This window comes from Scylla paramamosain, chromosome 10, assembly GCF_035594125.1.
Source record: "Scylla paramamosain isolate STU-SP2022 chromosome 10, ASM3559412v1, whole genome shotgun sequence".
In the NCBI taxonomy this organism is placed as follows: Eukaryota; Metazoa; Arthropoda; class Malacostraca; order Decapoda; family Portunidae; genus Scylla; species Scylla paramamosain.
The window spans coordinates 9,942,501-9,950,851 of NC_087160.1; the positions used below are offsets into that span (position 1 = coordinate 9,942,501).

Below are 8,351 nucleotides of genomic sequence, written 5' to 3' on the forward strand. Positions count from 1 at the left end.
AATAATACTTACGTTATGAGGAGTGGCGTGTAGGTGTGTGTCTGCCTGTGGAAGTCCTGCTACGTAGACTTCACCTCACCTTGCGTCGCCCCGCCCCGCCCCAGCCCGCCCCGCCCCTCCACTCCCGCCACCACGCCGATGTCCGTGCGACGCCCATCCCTCCAACACCGACTCTGCCGCTGCTCCTCCCTTCACCCTCACCTCGCACACCCTCTCTCTCTCTCTCTTACTCTCCCACCCTCTCCCTCTTCCACCCTCCCGCCACCAGTTAGGTCTCCCTCCTCACCTCCCTCTCATACCTCCCACTGCTCCACTCCCCCATTCATTAGTACCTTCCCCGCCCCTCCTCCCCTCCAGCCTGCCTCCACCTTCCTCCCTCCGTTATCGCACGCCACAGCTCTTTATCTTATCCGCTGAACGGCACGGCAAGAACGTACACTTCCTTTCCTGACTTCGTTCTTTCTTATCAGTGTGTGTGTGTGTGTGTGTGTGTGTGTGTGTGTGTGTGTGTGCCCTACAGTGTTTGAACGTTTCCAAATTTGGGCAGTCACTTGCGGGTTGGTTATTAGTAGCTCACGGCCACATCCTCGCTCTTTTCCTCACCATTCTCTCTCTCTCTCTCTCTCTCTCTCTCTCTCTCTCTCTCTCTCTCTCTCTCTCTCTCTCTCTCTCTCTCTCTCTCTCTCTCTCTCTCTCTCTCGATAGCAGTTTCCCCTCGCTTTTTTCAGTTTCCTTTTCTCACGCTCAGCAAACATTCCCGAACACACACACACACACACACACACACACACACACACACACACACACACACACACACACACACACACACACACACACACACACACACACACAGTTTCCGTCACTCGGGTCGGTAGCCACGGGAGGTAAATTAACTGATTATTGATTGATCTTGGCTCGTGGTTGGGTTCCCAGATGTCTCTTTTGTCTCTTTAAGAATCTTCAAGTACATGCATGAGACGTTTGCTCCTTTTAATGTGATTTTTTTTTTATTATATTCCTGATACAATTTGAAGAGCAAGTTTTGGATGACTATTCATAATGGTTAAAGCTTCTTATTAGTCATATATATATACATTTATAATCAGTGGTTAAAATATATATCTTGTTAGTCGTCCAGTAGAACTAAACGCATGTACAATGGTTAAAACTTGCCTCTTGTTAGTCATCCACAAGAATTACGAGTGTAGTTACCTCAGCTCACTAAAGATGATTTCATGAAGTTTGCAAATTGCGTTTACTGCTGAATAGATTAAAGGATCAGCATATATTGCCATGGGATTTAGGCAATGGTGTTCTTGTCGAGACAGCTGCAATGGGGCAGTAAGTGATGGAAGGCGTGGAGGACTATAATAGACTTACGGTAAGACGGCACAGGTGATTTGGACCAGGATAAGGCGGAACAATGGGGCTAGACTGGGAAAGGACTGCAGTAGTGGAGTGAACAGAGAAGAGGTGGGGAGGCAGTCAGTGGGGGTCAGGCGGCTGATTCTTAGTACAGGTGACAGGAATATGGCTGATGGGAGGAACTGAAGCAATTGCAGGGTAAAGACTGAAAGGGGTTATGACAGGGTAGATAGATAGAATTGGTGGCAGGGATAATTGAGACTAATGGGGCTAGAGAGGATTAAACAGCAGAGTTGTGACGGAATCAATAAAGGGCTGGTGACAGGGTCGAAGCAGGGAGGGTGTGTGAGGGGCAGGGGGAAGATTGCATGACGGAACTCTCTCTCTCTCTTTCTCTCTCCCTGCGGGGCTGTACTCGTGTGTTCCTGGTGTGCATGATTATAGTGGTGCCTCGCTGACTGGTGGTGAGTGCCTTGGTATGCCTGTGTGTGTGTGTGTGTGTGTGTGTGTGTGTGTGTGTGTGTGTGTGTGTGTTATAGTTGCAATGTGGTGTTTTTATGCATACATTGTCCTTGTGCTTATTATCTTCCATGCTCTCTCTCTCTCTCTCTCTCTCTCTCTCTCTCTCTCTCTCTCTCTCTCTCTCTCTCTCTCTCTCTCTCTCTCTCTCTCTCTCTCTCTCTCTCAGTATCATAAGTTCTTTTCCCAATTGCTTTTACATTTAGTTCTGCTCTTGCTTTTCAACTTGTCACATCTCTCTCTCTCTCTCTCTCTCTCTCTCTCTCTCTCTCTCTCTCTCTCTCTCTCTCTCTCTCTCTCTCTCTCTCTCTCTCTCTCTCTCTCTCTCTCTCTCTCTCTCTCTCTCTCTCTCTCTCTCTCTCTCTCTCAACGTGTATGGGCCGCAGCCGGGGTGACTTCGAAGCTGGCTGGATATTATTGGGATGCGAGGAAGACACTGGCATATAGCGGTTGTGACTTTGAGCTTGGCATGCACTACTGGTGAGGCTGGGCAGGGAGAATGGGTGTGGGGGGGGACTGTGGGTGGGTAGGTTGGGTGGGGAGGGTATGCTATAGGTGGATGAGAGGAAACACCAGCTGGGAAAGAGAGAGAGAGAGAGAGAGAGAGAGAGAGAGAGAGAGAGAGAGAGAGAGAGAGAGAGAGAGAGAGAGAGAGAGAGAGAGACTTGTTTCCCATTCACGAAACGCATACCGAAGCAAGCACGTAAATTTTGACATCAATATACGAATGCTACATAAAAAAAAAGTAAAATATTGATGATTACTACTAATAATAAAATGGAAATTATAATAAATGAAGTAAGGCAATGCTGGAGAAAAAGTAAGCAATTGAGAAATTAAATGCGAAAACACACACACACACACACACACACACACACACACACACACACACACACACACACACACACACACACACACACACACACTATCGCCTTTTGCTCACATTTACATCAACTTAAGGAAAATTGGGACTGTGTACAAATATTTACCAGGGCGGACTAGACACACTAACTGGCCTGAGCGGAGTGGGGCGGGAGGCGGGGCTAGCATTGAAGGAAAGGGAAGGGACAGGGCGGAGCAGAGCGGGGCAGGGGAAAGAGGGGAAAGGCTCCATTGAATGAAGAGAGGAGTGGGCTAGTAGTGGAACGGGGCGGGGCCAGCCATGTGGAGTGGAAAGTGATGGGGCGGGACTATCTGTGAGGAATGTAAGGGAATGGGAGAGAGGTTGGTGTTAGAAGTGGAAGGGACGAGGCGAGAATTGTGTTTGGGATAAGTTAGTCAAGTTAGTTCAGGTTAGGAGAGGAAGGAACGGGGCTGCATGGGACGCGATATTTGTTACTTAAGGAAAGGAACGAGAATTGCGTGTTTGGACTGCATGGGGCGAGGTGTCTGCTGTTCAAGGAAATTGTGTGTTTTTAATAGATGGGGCTGGGTTAAGTATGGCACTCCACCACCATCGCCACTCTCTCTCTCTCTCTCTCTCTCTCTCTCTCTCTCTCTCTCTCTCTCTCTCTCTCTCTCTCTCTCTCTCTCTCTCTCTCTCTCTCTCTCTCTCTCTCTCTCCACTATTTACTGGTGATAACGATCGCATGGTGCTGAAAACCAGGTGGTGGAGAGAATCAGATCAGAGAGAGAGAGAGAGAGAGAGAGAGAGAGAGAGAGAGAGAGAGAGAGTCAGGCATGGAGGGAAGGAGGAAACATTCAAGTGGTGTGAGGCGAGAAAGAGAGAGAGAGAGAGAGAGAGAGAGAGAGAGAGAGAGAGAGAGAGAGAGAGAGAGAGAGAGAGAGAGAGAGGGGGGGGGGAAGGGGAGAGATAAAGATTACCTGTACTAATTAAGGTGAGCGATGTTCGTTATTTTACTCTTATTTTTCGGACTCCCCTTTTCCCCCTTCCCTTCTCCTCTTCCCCCTTCCTCTATACCTCCCTCCATTTCAGCTTTGATCTTCCCCTCTCTCCCCTCCCACCTTTTAATCCTTCCCCTTTCCTTTTTGATGTTTTACTCTTCCCACCCACCATTTTATATCCTAACTCCTTCCTGTTTCTACCCATTTCTTTAACTACCCATTCTCCACCCCTTCCTCTTCCTTGTTTCCTCTCCCAACTCTTACCCTTCCCTTCCCCTCACTTCCCCTTCCCATTTCCGCCCCCTCCTTTCCACACCCTGCCTCGTAACCGCACCGTTAGCAACTCAATTGTTCGATATTTTTTCCTTGAGAGAGAGAGAGAGAGAGAGAGAGAGAGAGAGAGAGAGAGAGAGAGAGAGAGAGAGAGAGATTCTTGCTAGCGTCCAGGAATTTATATGAGTTTGGACCAGGAGGAGGAGGAGGAGGAAGAGGTGATGGTGGTTGTGGGGGTTGTGGTGGTGGTGGTGGTGGTGGTATTGTTATGTGAGTGCTCACAAAAGCTAAGCATTTATGAGTGGTATAAGGAGGAGGAAGAGGAGAGGAAACAAACAGGTGGACAGCTGATGTATGAGTGAGGGGAGGTGGAGTTGTGATGAACGAGAATGAGGGGAAGAAAGCGGAGGAGGAGGAGAACGAAGCAAATATGAATCGTGGGAGAAGACGTAGAGAATAAAGGGAGAATAATATGTAAGACGGTGGTCAGGTGAAAAAGATTGACAATGGGAGAAAACAAGGAGGAAGAGAAGACCAGGAGGAGGGTGAGGGTGAGGAGGAAGGAGATCACGCAGCGCCATAACAGTTTCGTGATGATGGCTTGCCTTTCCCGCTCGATATTCATCCTTATATTCCATTTTTTTTTTTTTTTTTTCATTTTATTTAATGCTTCTTTCACCTATCCTTACCTGGCCATTACCTGGTTCAGTATTAATTAACCTACATTCTCTCTCTCTCTCTCTCTCTCTCTCTCTCTCTCTCTCTCTCTCTCTCTCTCTCTCTCTCTCTCTCTCTCTCTCTCTCTCTCTCTCTCTCTCTCTCTCACACACACACACACACACACACACACACACACACACACACACACACACACACACACACACACACACACACACACACACACACACACACACACACACACACACCATTTGTCATTTTTACCTCCACTTTTTGGTTCATATTTTTATCACCTAGTTCCCTCGTCCTTACTTAAGTGCTTCTCATAATTTCCCCATTTTTACGAGTATATCCCTTCTTCACTCGTTACCTGAATCTGTTTTTTTTTTTCTCTCTCTTTCTCTTCCCTTCCTTTCTCCTCACTTTTGTCCTCCCATCTTACCTCCTTGCTTTTTTTTTTTTCAGTGGCTCCTCCCAATTTTTTTTTATTTTACTTCCTACTTCTCTCCGAGTGACAAAGAAGAAGGGTGGTGTGTGTGTGTGTGTGTGTGTGTGTGTGTGTGTGTGTGTGTGTGTGTGTGTGTGTGTGTGTGTGACATGGGAGCGACGTGATAGGAAGGGAAGAACGCCTACACAAATAAACACACACACACACACACACACACACACACACACACACACACACACACACACACACACACACACTATATCCAGGTGGTGTGACACTTCCTTCTCCTCCTCTTCCCCATTTTTCTCTCCCTCTTCCTCTTAATTCTTGCTTTCCTTGTTTCTCTCTCCCTTCCTGCCTTCCTCCTTCATTCTCTCTCCCTTTCACACGCACTTTCTCCCTTGATGCTTTTTTTCTCCCCTTTTCTCCCCTCCTCTCCCTCGTTACTGTCAGGCACACGCACATACCGTCTTACCTAACACGCACACACACACACACACACACACACACACACACACACACACACACACACACACACACACACACACACACACACACACACACACACTTCTTTCCCTCACTCTCAGGTCAGTGGGCACGAGAGATGAATTAATCCACTATTGATCTTGAGTCCATGTGTCGCTTCCTCTCATGTCGTCTCTATTCTGTGTTGTCATTACGTGCATGGCTGCTAGAGGGGAGGGGCGGGGTGGGGTGAGGCTGGGATCGACAGAGTACGGGGTGACTCAGGGGTGTCCGAGCAGTGAGGGATGAGTGACGGGGCAAAATAGGCAGTAGAAAGGTAGCGTGACGGGACTCTGAGGGGGACGAGAGGTTAAAGGCAAGGCTGCGTGTCGCTATTTTGGGGTGTTTTGTACTCGCGAAGAGAGGTGGAGGGGCGCTGCTGGTGGTACTGAAGGCTCGGCAACATGGCACTGAGGGCGAGGGCGGCACTAGGCATTGGTGGCACTTCACTTGACATGCATCACGTGTTTTGTCCGGCAGTCTCAAGTGTTGTGAGCTGGTGTACGGCCATGTGAGAGAGAGAGAGAGAGAGAGAGAGAGAGAGAGAGAGAGAGAGAGAGAGAGAGAGAGAGAGAGAGAGAGAGAGAAACAAATATGCAAGATAAAAGGAAATAAGTTGTTTACACTCTTGAAATATGCACCGTGAAGGAGAGAGAGAGAGAGAGAGAGAGAGAGAGAGAGAGAGAGAGAGAGAGAGAGAGAGAGAGAGAGAGAGAGAGAGAGAGAGAGACCTACGAAACGAACGAAATATAGTAACAATATGAATTCTAATCATGCGAAAACAGCTATACAATCATCTGTTCCAGCTGCCACTGAGACTTGTAGCAAGAGGAGGTGAAAGAGGAGTGGGGGGAAGGGGAAGATTCACAATCATCTCAATATGAACAAACAATGTGAGTTAGACCAAGTAAAAATATACTATTATTTCATTATGGTACTATTTAGTGTTACGGTGTGACATTTAATACAGAGAGAATTTAGTTGCTGAAAGGCAAGAATTTATTTCTAGACTGAGTTTTTCATTTTCTTTTCTTCACGATCTGGCAATGGAGCGCGTAAACTGCTTTGACTCTCTCTCTCTCTCTCTCTCTCTCTCTCTCTCTCTCTCTCTCTCTCTCTCTCTCTCTCTCTCTCTCTCTCTCTCTCTCTCTCTCTCTCTCTCTCTCTCTCTCTGAAACGTGTCTATTTTTAGATAGATTTTGTAAAAAAAATTATATATATATATATATATATATATATATATATATATATATATATATATATATATATATATATATATATATATATATATATATATATATATATATATATATATATATATATATATATATATATATATATATATATATATATATATATATATATATATATATATATGTATGTATGTATGTATGTATGTATGTATGTGTGTGTGTGTGTGTGTGTGTGTGTGTGTGTGTGTGTGTGTGTGTGTGTGTGTGTGTGTGTGTGTGTGTGTGTGTATCGTATTGCCTTATTGATACATTAGGATCTTCCACTTCTGAAGTATGCATATATATATTGCCTTGTTGCTACATTTGCGTCTTCCGCCTTTGAGCTATGCAGAGAGAGAGAGAGAGAGAGAGAGAGAGAGAGAGAGAGAGAGAGAGAGAGAGAGAGAGAGAGAGAGAGAGAGAGCACATGCACATTCAAAACGAGCATAATATAATTGCAACATTTGGCAAAATTTACAGCCGGTCTTTCAGTGCGAAGAGAAGTAATATTTTGTTACACTTCACGGTTTGCCTTCTGTGTCAGCAAGGTGCCTTTTCTTACGTGCTTTCCTTGTCGTTCCTTTCGTGCACTACACCACGCACGCTCGATACCACCACCACCACCATCACCACCATCATCATCATCATCATCATCATCATCATCATCATCATCATGTATTACACCACGCACGCCCGATACCGCCACCACCACTACCATCATCATCATCATCATCATCATCATCATCATCATCATCATCATCATCATCGTTGCCAAATATAGTCTTCCTTCGTGTCTTCCACCTCCTTTTGCTTGCCGGTGCTATATAGGTTTCCTCTCCAATTTTCTCTCCTTCCAATCCCCCTTCTTTCTCCCTCCCTGCCCCGCCCCGCCCCGCCGCGCCGCGTCCATTTTCTGTGTCTGTCTCGTGCGTCGTTCCCCTTCTCTAGGTTGGCACATTGTCCCCCATAGTCTGGCACTTTTCTTATACTTGGGGCTTTCCTCCACGTCCCCTTTGTTTTAGTTATCTTCGTCTTCTTTGTCTCCTCCTCCTCCTCCTCCTCCTCTCCTCTCCTCTCCTCTCCTCTCCTCTCCTCTCCTCTCCTCTTCCCATAATCACAGACTGCTTGGGAGCTTTCTATTTTTCTTTCACACATAAACATTTTCCCTCCAAAGTTTTGTTTACTTCCCTCTTCTTCCCGCCATGATCACGCAGTACTTTTTCGATAGCTTGCTATTTTTTTTTTCATGGATTTATTTTTTTCTCAATAGTTTCTTTTTGTCTTCGTGTTCTTCATTTTCCTCTTCCCCCTCTTCCGTGTTGGTATTGCATGATGGCTTATTGGTATTTTCCTCCACTTTTTGATGTTATCCGTCTTGCCTTGCACTTACTTTCTTCGTCAGTAGAGCACCGTCCTCCATAGAATGCCGCTCTCTCCATAATGTGGCCGTTCCTCCACATTCATGA

General features: G+C 46.3%; 1 long non-coding RNA gene across 1 annotated transcript in view; it reads right to left on the minus strand.

Moving 5' to 3' along the window:
• The window catches only part of LOC135104220 (uncharacterized), a 31,405-nt gene extending 30,808 nt beyond the window's left edge, over positions 1–597 (minus strand). The window contains exon 1 of the long non-coding RNA XR_010270331.1: positions 13–597. This is a non-coding gene — a long non-coding RNA (uncharacterized LOC135104220). The remainder of the gene's footprint in view (positions 1–12) is intronic.
• Between the last annotated feature and the right edge of the window lie 7,754 nt (positions 598–8,351).